Raw genomic sequence first — 16,042 nt, forward strand, 5'->3', positions numbered from 1 at the left:
ATGCTCAAACAACTGCGCGCAACGAATTTGTTGCTTCACAAGCTTGTAAGCATAGTTCGAACAGAGATTAAAGTTGACTGTAACTATACTTGAGACACAATCATGAACAAAAGAAAAAAGAAATAAATACACACGAAATAAAAATGAAAAAAAAGTAATCACTAAGTCACAAACAAATGGCAAAGTTTGTGCACACCAGATAATCTAATTCTTTGGGAGACAATACAACTGAAGGCTTACTGTAAAAATTGCCCTCAACAATGACTGAAGTCTCAATGATGAACCTTGTTTGATCATTTGCATGTTTCGTCAGGACCGCCATCTGGTGAACAACAGACACAGCAACACCAATCACAGTGAAGGGCAAGAATACCCTCCCAGCATTTCTGCACCTTGAAATTGTGTTCCTGTGACATGACATGCAGGCATCGCTATGTCTGACCTACATATTTGAGTCAAAAGAGAGAAGAATGCTGTGGACAGCTTTGTCTGGGTGTCACAAACGAGCGCTCAAGAAAGCGCGCACCTCCCATTCTAGCAACGGCGACAATACCGGGTGTGGTTCGGAAGCGACAGAAACCAGTGCAAAGAAAAAATAAGCATCAAAGGACGCCACACGCGTGCCTTCTCTTCCCCTCGAAGGTGCCGCCGCTTACCCTGACCAACCTCTTCACATCTATCGCCGAGCGACCTTCAGAAACATTGAGAAGGAAAGCGTGAGTCACTCCCTGATTGCGTCACGGGTCAAGAAGAGTTCTCGCCCCTTCTCCAGCTTTGGCTGTGTGGCGCGTACTGACGAAACTTCCAGAACCCAGGGAAAATGTATATAAGCCAGCAGCAAACGGAGTCACAGGAGGAGATGAAGAGGTTTTCAACCTGCGGGTGAAGACTTGTGTTACAAGCAGGGTGAAGGCTTGTGTGCTTACCGCCCGTGGGCGAAAATGTGTTCTGCAGTCGCAGTGCGTGAGTGGATGATGTGTGACCGGCGAAGAAGTTTTGTTATTGGAGCGCGGACATTTGACGACACGAGAGTCCCTGGAAGAGAAACCTCGAGTACAACAGGTCGACAATCGGCACTAGACTGAGTGTTTCCTTGAAGAGAAGCATTCTAGCTTTGTTCCAAGAACTTTGGACTGAATTTGTTTGACGAACATTTTAGTCTAAAAGTGTATAGGTTAGTTAATGCATGAGATTGCATTTTAGCCCGTGTTGTTGTTTGCGCTCGTTGTTTTGAGTCTATTTTGCTGTGTTGTGTAGCTATTGTCTTGAGTATCGTGTGATTGATGACATATTGTATTGGATTATTGCTGAGTGTGCATGTTTGTGTGTTGTTTGTTCTGCTGTATTTGAGAATATATTTTTGTCTTGTTAACAACTCTCAGCTCTGCCTCGTTTTTTGGACCACGGCTGGCGTTCGCTGGCACGCCAAAAAGGCCCTGTTCTACATTGTCCGTGCTTTTATGGTGCATTTCGAGGAGCCGACACATCCACCCTTGAAATCCGCTTGGCGATTTCCTCCCTAATTAGTAACGGGACCAGTGACATTGAGCAAGGCGTTGCTTCGGGTTCGTAATTCATAATTACAAGCTTTATAGTGCAGACTTCTCAGACGAAGGTCAAGAAAAGACAACAGGCTAAAGCGCTTACTTCCAACTAACATTTCATATCAGAGCTCAAAAATATATGCAGAGAAAAAGAAATATGAAACAACTGCACCTAATCATGTCATTAAAACAACACATGTTCAATACACTGTATTTCTATGAGCTGCCATCAAGAAAACACACTTTTCTTGGAGATAAAAGAAGGGATGGTGCACTGAAACACTCATAATCTCCACAGTAATTATCTCATGGATGCACCAGTCTTTGTCTCTTAAACTACGCTTCAGTATTGTCAAAGTACACCCACAATCCTGGCAATGTTGCACGAGGAGGCCTTTTATTCCTTATGCCTTTCCAGTGGATGTTGACAACTTGTATTACACCCATCCTACAGACCAGCTTCTGAAATGCATGGATGAGAAGATTTTTTAGTATAGAGCGATGGCTTTTCAAGAAAAATGTAATGAGACTCTGCAGGGGTGTTTAGATTTATTGTCTCTCTAGATGATGTCTAGTTTTGCAGAATGGGATGGCCAACTGTTCCTGCAGAAAGCAGGAAAGTGCACCAGGTCATGCATTGTGCCAATGCTCAGTGACCCGTACTTGACCTCTCTTGACACGTGGAACATTTTCATAGTGAGGTGGCGGAAATTATTAACGCATTTGAAAGATACTTCCAGCCTTGCAAATCATGCACGAAATGCCTCAAACTGACATGCTCAAGTTCCTTGACCTAAAGCTGTCTTTTTCCCCACATCATGTGTGCTAGATCTACGAGCCATAGAGCAGGAAACCCCGTTAGCAATTTGCGTCTGCTCACATGAAACTCATAAAAAGGGGGATTGCACAGATGTGCATGCTTAACCCTTTGTGTGACAGCGAAACACATACGTCCCCCTTTTTCATCTGGAGAAAAAATTTTCTTCCACATCACACGTCACACAGTGCCAAGTCACTGTAACGTTGTGGTTCTTGTTTCGCACAACGCGCAGGTTCGATTTGGGAGGTTCGAGGAGTAACCTTAGGACACTTCCCGAAGGACGAGTCCGTTTGACGCAAACCTTTAGTAACAATAGCTTGAGACCGCTTCCCCCAAATATAACTGGTCCAACTCCTCACATACAAATACAAATAAATGTACATGCTATAAGTTACTCATTATCAAGTCCTACCCCTCAGTCCCTGCACAGAGTTGGTCACGGAGAGTTACGAAGGAGTGGGGTCTCACCCGCGTCATTGAGTGGAAGCCTGGCATGAAGCACGTGGTCGCTGCAGTTGTTGTCATAGTTGGCATCGGCGCTGGGCAGCTACACTAACTATAGGAGAAGCAGCCTTCCTAGGCTGCCGGTAGATGCTGCACTAGCTGACGCTGTATTTCACGCACTGGCCTCGAGCTAGAGACCCGATCGGACAGCCTCGCCTGAGCTCGAGCCCGAAGATCGACAGCTCAGACCTGTCCACGGGCACGGGAACGTCAGCGCAGCCTGGTAGTCTTGGATCCCCTCATGTCATTGGGCAATGGAGGTAGGAGCCTTGGCTCGAGTCCGAAACCCGACCGCACTGATGCGTGGCTCGTATTCCTCTGGCCACCGCTGCAACTCCTCTTTCTCCTCTCTGTCTCATGCGTGCCTCGTGCCTCAATAAAGCTGCATCCGCCCCGAATTGGTGCTTCAGTCGTTTCTTATTATTGATTAACATCCATGCCATCTTCTTCCTTGCCAACTTCGAATTTGGTTCATGGCGCGCACTTCAAATTCCACTCGCCCCGTTTCAGGTTCCACGCACTCCAACCATTTTCCATTCTGCGCACTTCATCACAGAGGCCCCCCTTTCATTTAGGTTTTTTTTTTTTCGAAAAAAAAAAAAAAAACTGCTGCAAAGTGTGCATTTGGCACCACATCACAGATTCACTATATATGTCCCCCACACAGTCAACACTTCCAAGCTCCAGATGCACCCAATCGGACTTCAAAGTTCTGAAACTCAATATGGACCCGCTGCACACACCACTATTTCGTGCATAAATACACTGTCATGAAAAACTGTACATTATGTCGCCCTGCACATTGCATGCGAGTTCATAATTCCAACTATATACAAGAGATACCCTTCCGCGTTCCACAATCAAGATTCAAAAAAGCCACCGGTAATTTCAGTTTGACGCTCAAGTTGGAGCGTCCCATACAAGACGCGAAACAGCCCTGATCACCTGGCTGGAAGCAAGAATGGGATGGCCTTGAAAGAATTTTCGACAGTAGGCTCGCTTGTACCTACAGCTGTGGACCATCACACGCTCAACCATCCAATAGCTAGCATCAATGCAGGATTGTTTGCCATCCTGTTGAACATGTTGCCTTCAAGCACGGCAGTACAATAGTGTCTTAATGATTGACTTTTTCCTAAGAATGCCTTGCTTTGACTCGTCAACTGCTGATGGTCCATATGGCTTTACCAAAGTGACTTTTGCACCCCAAGATTCCCAACAGAAGCCTTCTTCGACACTGCAATGAACTGGTGAGATATTACTCTTTCCAAAATCACTTCCAGTTCGTTCAGCGGCCTTTTCCCATTGATCCTCAAAACATTCAACTCTTCCATCTGGATAATGTTGACTGCTCTCATTATTGCATATTGCTGACGAACACAGCAATTCTATTATAGATTCTTCGACGAGTGCTTCTTTACTATTTTTCGATTCTCTCAGACAACTCGCTTCTTCGCTTAGCGGAGACAATCTCACTCCATCTTGAGTAGGCTTGTTTACAGGGTATTCTACCATACCCATGTCATCCACTACCACAGCCTGTGCTACACAGCATACGGCCAAGGACTGGTTTTCTATTGCAGTCGGTATAACTGAAGAGTCGGTGTCTTCTCTAGCTCGTACATCAGAGCCGTCTCGCAGCATATGCGCTGCCGAAGTCAATGTGCCTTTGATTGCACTTTTACAGATAGCCACATCACTTGCAATTAAATTAAATGTTCTTCCGTGGCTATTTTGGCACAACCCCTGTTTTTATCTGACCTGAGATGGTCGTAGAGCTCACTCTCACTAATTGCAAGTGCCAGGCTGCCCATCTCTTTTCCATGCTTTAGCCGAGAGTCATTCCCCACCGAAATGCTATGGAGTGGTTCCAGGTCATTCACCCCGAAAGAGTATAACTCGCTTTGACCGAACAATTTTTCTCTGCAGCTGAACACTGACATACCAGTTCTTTCCGTTCCTAACCGTACACTTAATACCTCTGCGTACTTGAGCTTTTGCAGAAAGGCTTTCTGCTTTAGTTCATCAGCACTCTCTTTTGTTGTTCTCGTTCGGCAGCCCTTTTCTCATGATTTTATCATTTTTTTCTCACGTTTCTCGACCCATACCTTCAATTCTGCCCCTTCTAAATTCATGGGTAATGCCCAGGCCGTAGAGTCTGCCGCACTCATCTTTCAATCTATCTGGGACTCAGGAACCAGGTTTGCAAACGGCCTCGTCCTGTCGTTGCGGATGCCAATGTAATGTTGTGGTTCTTTGTTTCGCACAACGCGCATGTTCGATTTAGGAGGTCTGAAGAGCTACCTCAGGACACTTCCCGAAGGACGAGTCCGTTTGACGCAAACCTTTAATAACAATAACTTGAGAGCACTTCCCCAAAATGTAACTGGTCCTACTCCTCAGATACAGTTACAAAGAAATGTACATGCTATAAGTTAGTTACTCATTATGAAGTCCTACCACTCAGTCCCTGCACAGAGTTGGTCACGGAGAGTTGCGAAGGAGCGGGATCTCACCCACGTCGTTGAGTGGAAAACTGGCATGAAGCACGGGGTAGATGCAGTTGTCGTCGTAGTTGGAATCGGTGCTGGGCAGCTACACTAATTGGAGGAGAAACAGCCTTGCTAGGCTGCCACTAGACGCTGCACCAGCTGACGCTGCATTTCACGCACTGGCCTCGAGCCAGAGTCCCGATCGGACAGCCTCGCCTGAGCTCGAGTCAGAAGATCAACAGCTCAGACCTGTCCATGGGCACGAGAACGTCAGCGCAGCCTGGTAGTCCTGGATCCTCTCAGGTCATTGGGCGATGGAGGTAGGAGCCTTGGCTCGAGCCCGAAACCCGAAATTTGCATATTAACTCGACCAATAAATGCATCCGAAATATCCCTGGTGAAATGACCCCGTTCATCTCTCAGTTAAATTCTGAATATTAGTGTGTGGAAACATTTTTCTTAATATCAAGTATCTTCTTAAAAGTAGGCACACATTCAGGGATAACAGCTGTGCTGGACAGTTTCGGCAGCAAAAGTAAGGACAGCCAATTAAGCAAAAAAAATGGTCGGTGTTTGCGATGAAGTAAACTTCACAATTACTGAACAGAGTGCTATGAAGGCTCACAAGAGGCACAACTGCAGGTGGGGTTCTGCTAAAATTAGGTCCGAATAACTTTCCTTTTCACAACTTGAAAAGTGACACTCTACGCCACTTGCTTCTGCTGTTTCATCTCAAATACTCATTGAAGCAATCTGGTCATGGTGCCTCCACGGGGCAGTGGGACAGTGTTCTCCCACATTTTAAAGTCTGTCACATGAGTTAGTGGGACATATATGTCCTACTTTTTTTTTCAGTAAACTACCAGCTTGATTTTGATGAAAATCATTTCAAACTATTTCTTTTGTAGTTTATATTAGTATACCACAGCTAATTTTGACATCACAGTATCAAAAGTATAGGTGAACCTACAAAGGTTTAATGTAGTCAAGAAATCCTGCATGTCCTGTATCAATGAAGGCTTCAGCTGTGAGATACAGCGCCTGGCTGCAGCAGGCTACCCAGAGCACTTGACCATGGCTGCTGCTGAGGTTATTCTGCACCAGACGAAGAAAGTCTGGCAGCAGGATCAAGAGCACAAAAACGAGAAACGTGATAAAAAGAAGGTGACTGTAATTCCATATCTCCTCTTAACGCCACACCACCTCAAGAAGATTAGTGGAAAGACAGGTGAGAAAGTTGTCATGCCAGCCCTCCCAAAATTGACCAAGTTATACAACATGACATCAGCTATAAAGAACAGATTCGTCGCATGTGCCAAAGATGTTGAGAAAAGAACGCCGCTGTCGTGTGGCACAACATATGCCGAGTAGACAAAAAGATGCCTCAATCAATGCTGAAAGGTACGGTCTAACGCTTAAACAAAATGTTTCAATTCTCGTGAAAATGAGAAGATCGCTCATCACATTGTCAGAAATGAGCATGCTAAAAAATTATAATTTTATATTTGATATTGAAAGTAAAAAAGTCACTGCCTTGCCGCAAAGGCGAAGCAATGAACGTGATAGCAACAAATTGGAAGGTCACGCGCAGAATGGCAAGCAGATCGAAACATGCTCTGCGTTTCTGACACTCAAATGACGCACAAAACGTACTCACAGGTACAAATGAAGGCGAATAAGCACCTCAGCTGTTATTTCGCTGTGTCTGAGAAGCGTGCCCTTTTCGCAAGCGGAGGCTGTGCAACGATTGCAGTGACTTTGTGTGCTTCGCAACTACAACAGAATCGTTCCAGTTTAAGCCCAATGCCTGCCAAGATGTATGATCATCCCCACCGGGAGATATGAGCACTCGAGAGATCCTCCACTCCCCTCCTCTCTGCGGGCCAAAGTACACGTGAGAGATTAAAGCTGTCGCGCAATCATTGCACCATCTTGCTGATAATGCTGAAAACATGATAGTTCCCTCCCGAGATGCCCGCCAACAGCGGTAAGTGGTAGATATAATAGGTTGCCGTTGGAACGTTGAAGGTGGTACCCCTCTTTTTATTATTAAAGGGGCCCTGAAACAGTTTTTCAAGTAACCATGAAATGAATTCACTGGAAGAGCTTATTGCATCACGAATTCAACGCTGCAAAAATTTAAAGAATCGGTCTTGTACGAACGGAGTTACAAAGATTTGCCGCACGCTGCCAACACACTCTCTCTTCTTTCGTCCCAACGAAAGTGCTGGAAACTAAGCAGGAAGAAATGAAAGGGGCAAAGAAAAACATCACGCACACCTCGTTACATTGAGCACTTTTTTTTTAATGTGCGGCTTTTTCAGTGTGATCGCACGCCCACATGTGAACAAGTCGCGGCTTCCCGCCGCAATCTCTGTAATGACCGAGTGCGCCATGCTCAAATCAATCAATGGCTGATAGATGGGTTTGCTACATGTGATTTTTGAGCACATTCCATGATTTTTTTAGAGAAGAGAAAGCAATTTGTAGCAACCTTTGACAACTTATTGCGAATTCCAGGCCGCATGCTGCGCTATAATATTTGGCTTGCGTGTTGTCGGGAGCCTCTACTACCGATGAGAAGAGTTTTCTGACTATGCTCAAAAAGTGTTGCAGGGCCCCTTTAAGCAAAACATAATGAAGCCTAAAACACAATGGCAAAGCCAACACATACAAACACATGCATGAACATTCATAAAGTTTAACTGGACCCCCCCCTCCCCCTTTGAAAAAAATTTCTTGCTATGCCCCTGCTTCAACAGCTGCACGTGGTTTCAGTTTTCTACTTTCACCGTCTATGTCACTGCCCTCACAAACTAGTGTTGTGGGTATTCATCACACCAATGGAAGACCGAATTCAGACAGAAAAATTCTGTTTTAAGAATTTCTACTCACTTACCAGATAAACCTCTGCAAGGTTGGGCAGTTTATTGTGATATAAAATAAGCGATGAAGGATGGCAAACAGTCCCTTTAAACAGTAGCAACATGTAGAAAGGACAACAAAAGCCCTTGGTGCAACACTGCCAGAATTGTGGGTGTACACCGTACTTTGACAATACTGCAGCGTCGTTTAGAGATAAAGTCTGATGCATGCATAAGGTAATACAAGCCACAGCAATAAACTGCAGCAATTATGAGCATGTCAGAGACCATCCCTTCTCTTGTCCTCAAGAGAAATACTTTTTCTTGATCGCAGCTGGCAAAAATGCAGTGTAATACGTATGTGATGCTTTGATAAGGTGGCTGAGAGCAGTTGTTTTTTCTCGGTTACTGTATAGTCTAACCCATTTATAACAATACTCACAGAACCACAAAAATTTTAAGGGGCCACCACAAGCCACCCAGAGCCAATGTAGGATAACGTATGAACTTTCAGATGCCAGAGCTCTTCCAAGCCTGAACTTTTTACTCAAATTGTGTCTCTGAAAGTGTATGAAGGGAAACCGCCACTGCTCCCGCGCAGTAGCGGATTTAAATCGTAAGCTTTGCCACAATGCCAAAGCGCTATGCGGTATAGCATACTGCGAATCCAAAGGGGCACTAGGGGCTTCGGGGTTGTGGGCGGAAGCTCAGCAGCTTGAATTACTCGTGTTAACGTGACAGCGTTAAGAGAGTTTGTGTCCCAGAAATTCCGCCATCGGCATTAGCATTGTTGGTTGTGAGAGAAAAATAGTCCGTGAGCGAAAAATCGAGAAAGAAGCAAATGTAAAATTTTCGGTCCCATTGAGGATCGAACCCGGGCCGTTTGCGTGGCAAGCAGATGTCCTACCACAAAGCCACGATATTACTTGCAGCTGCTGCGGGAAAAAACACTACATAAACGCCGCGTAGTGGAAGGAGTCTCCTTAATGCATTTTGTTCGACAGGGGCCACGACGAAAACGAGCCCATTTGGCAATACGTAGGTGCATTTGAGAGGCCATCAAACCATGTCGAAAAAGGCCGGGACAGTGCAGCCATCGCCGCTAGAAACACACAGGAACTTTCAAACGGCTCTAAAAATGGAAAACTATGTCCATCTAGTGGAAAAAATATCATTCGCTTCCAGAGGTGTTGATCAAGCAAATAGCAAACGCTAGATAATGTGCTGCCATCTGTGAAGCATTGAGATACTCTTTATGGCAAGCGTGCGGCGTTTATCTTGGAGGCCATGCGACTCTTGTTTTAGATCAAAAACCTGTACGTACCACTTGCTCGCGCGCACTGGTACAATCTTCTGTGAGCGTGTGTAACAAAACATATTGTTACACAAGGCACGGTAAATTAATGGGGGTTTTTAATGGGCCCTGAGTCCGCGATCACCGTCCAATGATGATGATCTCCACCGTCATGGCTCGTACCCACTCAGAGGGATCGCAGTGGAGGCAACGTTGTCTTCATTCTCTTCCCCCGCTTCCCTTGTTTTTCCTGGTAGTGATACTTCTTATCATTCCTCCGGTCTCAGATGAAGCCCTCTGGGCGAGTCATTTTTGCATCCTTCGTGTAAACAGCTTCAGGCGGGTAACATGCGTCACCTCTGTCTTGCATGAACGTCGGCCACTAGTGGTGACACGTGCAATTTCATAGTTGACCTCCCTGAGACGATGAAGTATCACGAAAGGACCGGCGTAGTGTGCCAGTAGCTTTTGGCTCAAGCTGCGTCTGCGTATTGGGGTCCACACCCACACTAGATCACGGGGGGCATAGGTTACATGCCTGTGTTGACTGTCGTAGCGAGTTTTGGAGGACTCTTGCGCTGCCAGTGTACGTAGGCAGGCAAGTCGACGTGTCTCTTCCGCACGACACAAAGTTTCCGCAATTGTTAAATCGTCATGGACAACAAAAGAAAAGATAGTGTCCAGCGTATGTCGAGGTGAGCGAGCGTAAAGCAAATAGAAAGGGCTGTAGCCTGTTGTTTCGTGTTTCGACGTGTTGAAGGCGTACGTGACGAATGGTAAAACTTCATCCCAGTTTTGTGGTCGGAGGCGATGTACATTGACAACATGCTGACCAACGTTCGGTTTGTGCGCTCGGTGAGGCCGTTAGTTTGTGGGTGATACGCAAGTGAGTGTCGGAAATTGGAAGCACACAAATGAAGTAATGATTCGACAATATCAGCGGTAAATTGTCGTCCACGGTCACTTATTATCACGCGAGGAGGTCCGTGTCGGAGGATGACTGAGTTCAACAGGAACTCTGAAACCTGGACTGCCGTGGCGGAGCATAAGGCAGCCGTCTCGCAGTACCGCGTCAGGTAGTCAGCGCATACAATTATCCACCGGTTACCTTTTGAGGAGCGTGGAAATGGTCCCATCAGATCAAAGCCGACCTTTTCAAAAGGGGAACCGGGAGGCTTTACAGGTTGCAGGTGACCAACTGGACACGAGGAGGGCCTCTTGTGGCTCTGGCACTGCGTACAGCTGGCCACGTAGTTCTTAATTGTCTTGCTCATTTTTGTCCAATAGAACCGCTCTTTCGTGCGACTAAGTGTTCGTGCGGTGCCTAGATGGCCAGAGGTGGAGTCATCATGCGTGAGGCGCAGAACAGACGTTTCGAGAGACGCAGGAACAACTAGCAGAAAGCGGGCGCCCGTCGTGGACAAGTTTCTCTGGTAAAGAAGACCATTTCGGACGCAGAATCGGCCTTCACTTAATGAATTTCTCGCTCCAGGGAAGAGAGCTTTCAAGCTTGGGTCATTACGCTGCTCAGCGGCGAAAGTCATGGCATCGGGAAAGCTAGACGACAGAGAAGCGATAAGGTGGTCACAAAAATGTGCAATATGACCCGGGACGCCACAGTTGTAGCATACCGGAATTGGTCGAGGGGCACGTGGCTGCTCAGAGTAACGACTCCTCTCGGAAGGCATGGGATAGTGGTGCCGCCCTTCAGGGGCACTGTAGGCAGGCGATGTTGAGTAAACAGGCGGGCGAAAACTTCGTTCGTAGTTGGGAGTTGGATGACGGGGGAATCCAGCCTGCCGTGTGCCTTGACATTCATAAGCGTCTGCTGTGTTGATCGATGGTTGCCATGGTGGAAGAGAAACAGGAGTCCGCACACGTTCTGGTTCGTTTACGTACACATCCTGAAAATCGCTGGGGCGATGATAGGTCTGCTGACATCGAAGCAGCTCTTCTCTGACAATCTGCCGTATGGTCAAACCAAGGTCGTTAGGCGGCACTGTTTCAACACTAGCCAGAGTGGGGACGTTGGACAGGCGGCCGAATTTCGGAGAAATTCGTCGCATCTTGAGGGATTCAAAGGTACGACAGTGCTTCATCACGTCGGACACAGAGTTCAAGCAGTCTTTCCCAATTAAGAAATTGTACACGTCTTCGGCTATACCCTTGAGAACGTGTCCAACCTTGTCTTCTTCAGACATCCTCCCATTCACGATCTTGCACAGCTTCAATATTTCTTCAATGTATGTCGTACATGTTTCTCCTGGAAGCTGTGCCCTCTGAGACAATGTCTGCTCCGCGCGTTTCTTCTTTGCATCCGAATCACCGAAACACTTCTGCACTTCTTCAACAAAACGTTCCCAAGTAGTGAACATGTCCTCGTGGTTCTCGTACCACATGAGGGCGGTGTCAGTTAACGAGAATACGACATGATTGAGCTGTTCGTTCGAGTTCCAGCCATTGCTTCTGCTCACCCGCTTGTAGTTCTTGAGCCACAGGTCGACGTCTTCTCCTGAGGTTCCGCCGAAGTTTGGCGGCACTCTGTAGTATGGGGTGGAAACCATCGGAGTTGGCCTCGAAGCGTTGGATGCTCTTGGGCTATTAGGATCGGCGAAGGTGGAAGTCCGGCGAGGCGGCGGCTGCGACGAAGTCCTGGTAGTGAAGCTTCCGTCTTTGGGTTCGTCCTACCCAGCACCTTCCTCCAAATTGTTACACAAGGCACGGGAGGGCTTCGTCGGAGACCGGAGGAATGATAAGAAGTATCACTACCAGGAAAAACAAGGGAAGCGCGGGTAGAAAATGAAGACAACGTTGCCTCCACTGCGATCCCTCTGAGTGGGTACGAGCCATGGCGGTGGAGATCATCATCATTGGACGGTGATCGCGGACTCAGGGCCCATTAAAAACCCCCATTAATTTACCGTGCCTTGTGTAACAATATTAATAAATATGCACAGCGGTTGAAGGGTGCCCTAAGGGCCGGATTTCACCATCGCGTTCAATTCAAAGGCGAATCTTAGAGGTCCCCCAATCCTTTTCTGCTTTTTTTTTTTTTCAAGAATTACCTTCCTCTCAAGGATTACTCTTCAACAGTTTCCTTTTGGTACAGACACCTAACAGTCACAATTCATTGTTATAACCGATAACGCGACATGCGGGCATTGCTCTAAGTAGGTTAGTATTTCAACATAGAAAATATACAAAAGTTGACTGTGCAGCATCTTTTCACTGTTACAACCTATATATTGTTAAGACTGGTATCATTATAAGTGTGTTTGACTATATATATTTCCAAGCTCTGGTATTGCACATTAGTTGGAAGTAAGCACTAGTACATGTTTTTTTTTTTGCCCTCTGTCTAAGAAGTTCCACGCTATGTGACTTTGTCTGCACATTTCACAAATTGTTCTTATTTATTCATTTGAATTTGTGGAGTGCCTCCTTCACTGGACAAGCCATAGAACATGAATGCTGAAGTTTGTGCAGTGCAGAAAATTTTATCAATAATAAATAAGCAGCTTTAGCAGCACATACCATCTATGTTCAGTCACTAATACACTGCATGCCATGCAACGGTGTTCATGTGTGCAAAATCTGCTTGTTTTGCTATTTTATAGCATCACTTGATGCCAATGAAATGCAGCTTGCATTCTAGATCAAGCGAATGGCAAACTGTTGTACACAGCGGTCTAGAAAACATCGAAGCTTGTGGCAGTTATTCGATGCCACCGCCGACCGGCAGCTGGAACGTGTTTAGCACAGGGGCAGTGCATGCTGTGAGTGATGCTCCTGTGTCAAATGAATGGTTCGCTTCACAAAATTTTGGAGCACGAAAGCATCCGAAAGAGTAGGGCACACAGCCTGTACTGTGCCTATGCAAAACTTGTTGCAACTGTCGGCCGGCGGTGGCACCAAGTAGCGCCAGGTGCTCCCAAGTTTCCCTCAACCGCAGTACGCTGTGTACCTATAAATGCAAGCAAATGCACCAACTTTTGCTTGGACCGACAACACTGTTTCTCCGGCTAAATAACATCAGTAGTTGAAGATTCACTTCACTTTGCAGGAAAATGTTCTGTGGTGGGTTACCAACATTCTCAGTAATTGAATTGGTTGTCGGCGGGTTGAGGGCGTATGACGATGAATGGATGCTGAATCAATGAAAATTGCAGCTGTCACTGTATAACAGCTCTGAAGACTTGGACATATTATATGAAGTGGCCACAAATCGGCAGCGTCTGCTAGCTAATGGCTGTTCAATTTATCAAGGTCACAGTTTTCACTGCTCTACAGCTCTGAAGGCAAGGTTCTTTGACATGGCATGGCCACAAATGCTTATCATTTGCTAGCTCTTCATCTTTACCATTTTTGTTCTCTGTATTAACCAGACTAGATTATCCTGAGATTCTCACCATCCTGTACATTCCAATCTGTTACATGGAGGGGTCCTGATCAGTTGGTTCAAGTTCCATTTTCCTGCTTTACTGCTTATTTAAAATTACATTACATTTTTCTGGTGACTTGCACTGTCAGATATCAGATAATTTACACTATTAGACGTGTGAGAGAAGCATCTTTGTAACACGGAATCGCCATTATCTTGGCATGGTAAAAATGTCCCCGTACTCAGGCTTTAAAATGGTCACAATATCAAATGTGACAACATAGGCCTCACTGTGAACATGAACATACATTTCACCTTGCCACAGCAGGCTTGTCTCTGTTTGTCAGAGATACAATTCGCTTAGTATGTGACCGAATGCATTACTTTGACTCTTTCCTTCCCATGAAGATATTGGCCGTTTTTTTTTTTTCTTGTGAATTGTGGAAATAGCTGCTGGGCTGACAGTACCATGTAATATATCAAAGTGAAGCTAAATCAACATACTCGCAAATGGTGTTTATTTTAATAAGTTAAATTAAATGTTTGTCTACTTAAAAAATCTGCAAACAAAAAAAACTGCCCTGTCAAAACTAACATCTCTGGAAAAATGTTTAGAAAGTTTCCTAACACACAAATTGTTGCCACATTACTTGACAATCTTTATTTAAAGAATTATATCCATTGGTGAAGTATTCCTAGAGTTATAAAGAACTATGTGAAATACTGAAATATTCAAACCTTGGTTAGTACTATGTACTTAAAAATTTATTTTTTAAAATTTTACGATATTATTTAATGCATCTAAATCTGACTATAAATTCACACTTAAATGTTATATTTTGGAAAATGACAGTAATTGAAAAATAGACTGCAGTTATGCCGTAAGGGAGAAGCAATTAAAGCAGCAGCAAGAAATTGGAATTTCACATGAAGAATGACTAGCAGCTCGATACTTGCAACTGGAGCACAATGAAGGACGCTCAAAAATGATGCACAGGTATACAGGAAAAACTAATAACTGTACAGTTGTTACATTCTTCAACCCGATGCCAGTGTCGATAATGTAGAACCTGACGCTCTTAGATATTTCTCTTTTTTTAAACTACCCTTCTGCACTTACTGCCACGCAGTGGCAAGATGTGTCCAGTAGGCTTGTGTGAATAGTGAATGTTCAGTTGAAAACAAATTCAAAGCAAATAACGATTTTGGTCAAATAATTTCAAATAGAACTCGAATAGTATATATCAAATGACAAATAAAATTCGCATATTTGTCATGACCAACGGTCACCCACCTAACCTGCACAATATATTTTCAAAACTGAATCCAGACCTGTGAAAATGCCTTTCTTTTAGATTCAAAGGATCTGGAAACAACATTGAATAGTAGCAGGATCGGACTTACGAATAAATTGCAAGTGATAACCTTCAAAATATGTTATGTTTTAAAATTTACTATACTTAGAGCATATAAGCCAGTATAACAAGCTTTTATAATTAAAGTAAAGTACCTTATATAATTAAATTACCTTTTATAAAAAAATTAATTAAAAAAACCTTTTATAATTAAATTAAAGTACCTTAGCCACTAGACCACCGCGGTGGGGCTGATCCTCAGAGATCTACGTGCTACCACCAGTAAATGGTGCATATAAATGGCCGGCCGCTATTATGCTGGTGCACTCATGTCCCGTGGTTGAGCTGTCTAACGCAGTGCGTTGCGGAGCAAGAGGCTGCTGTTTCAAATTCAAAATTAAGTGCTTTGAAATTTTTTATTGCAATTTTTTTGGCCTTTATTATGAATATACACATATTTACAAATCCGGGACATGACGGCAATGACAACAGCGAAAATCTGCTGGCAGTGTCCATATAATTGCTGTCCCAATAAAATATGAAATGAAAATTAAGAACCTCAAATAAGCAACTCACCCATCCAAACTAAAGTCCGACTCAGTGACACACTGATGTCAGAGTCATCACTGTTTGAAGAGTCCGAGAGATCACTTGTAAGCAAAGTAGGGATCGAGCAGAACTGACTTCTTCTTTATTTCAAGTGTGTGTGGTTTCAGATGTCGATACCACTTCGCTGAAGCATTGTGCTAATGTGCTCTTTAAAAAATCTCTGTCGTGCTATGAAAATG

The 16,042-nt window shown here is 44.8% G+C and overlaps 1 protein-coding gene across 1 annotated transcript in view; it reads right to left on the reverse strand.

Moving 5' to 3' along the window:
* LOC119175990 (lipase maturation factor 1) overlaps nucleotides 1-16,042 on the reverse strand; it is a 98,587-nt gene that overhangs the window by 72,238 nt on the left and 10,307 nt on the right. The window lies entirely within an intron of this gene.

Source organism: Rhipicephalus microplus, chromosome X (genome assembly GCF_043290135.1).
Source record: "Rhipicephalus microplus isolate Deutch F79 chromosome X, USDA_Rmic, whole genome shotgun sequence".
Taxonomy (NCBI): domain Eukaryota; kingdom Metazoa; phylum Arthropoda; class Arachnida; order Ixodida; family Ixodidae; genus Rhipicephalus; species Rhipicephalus microplus.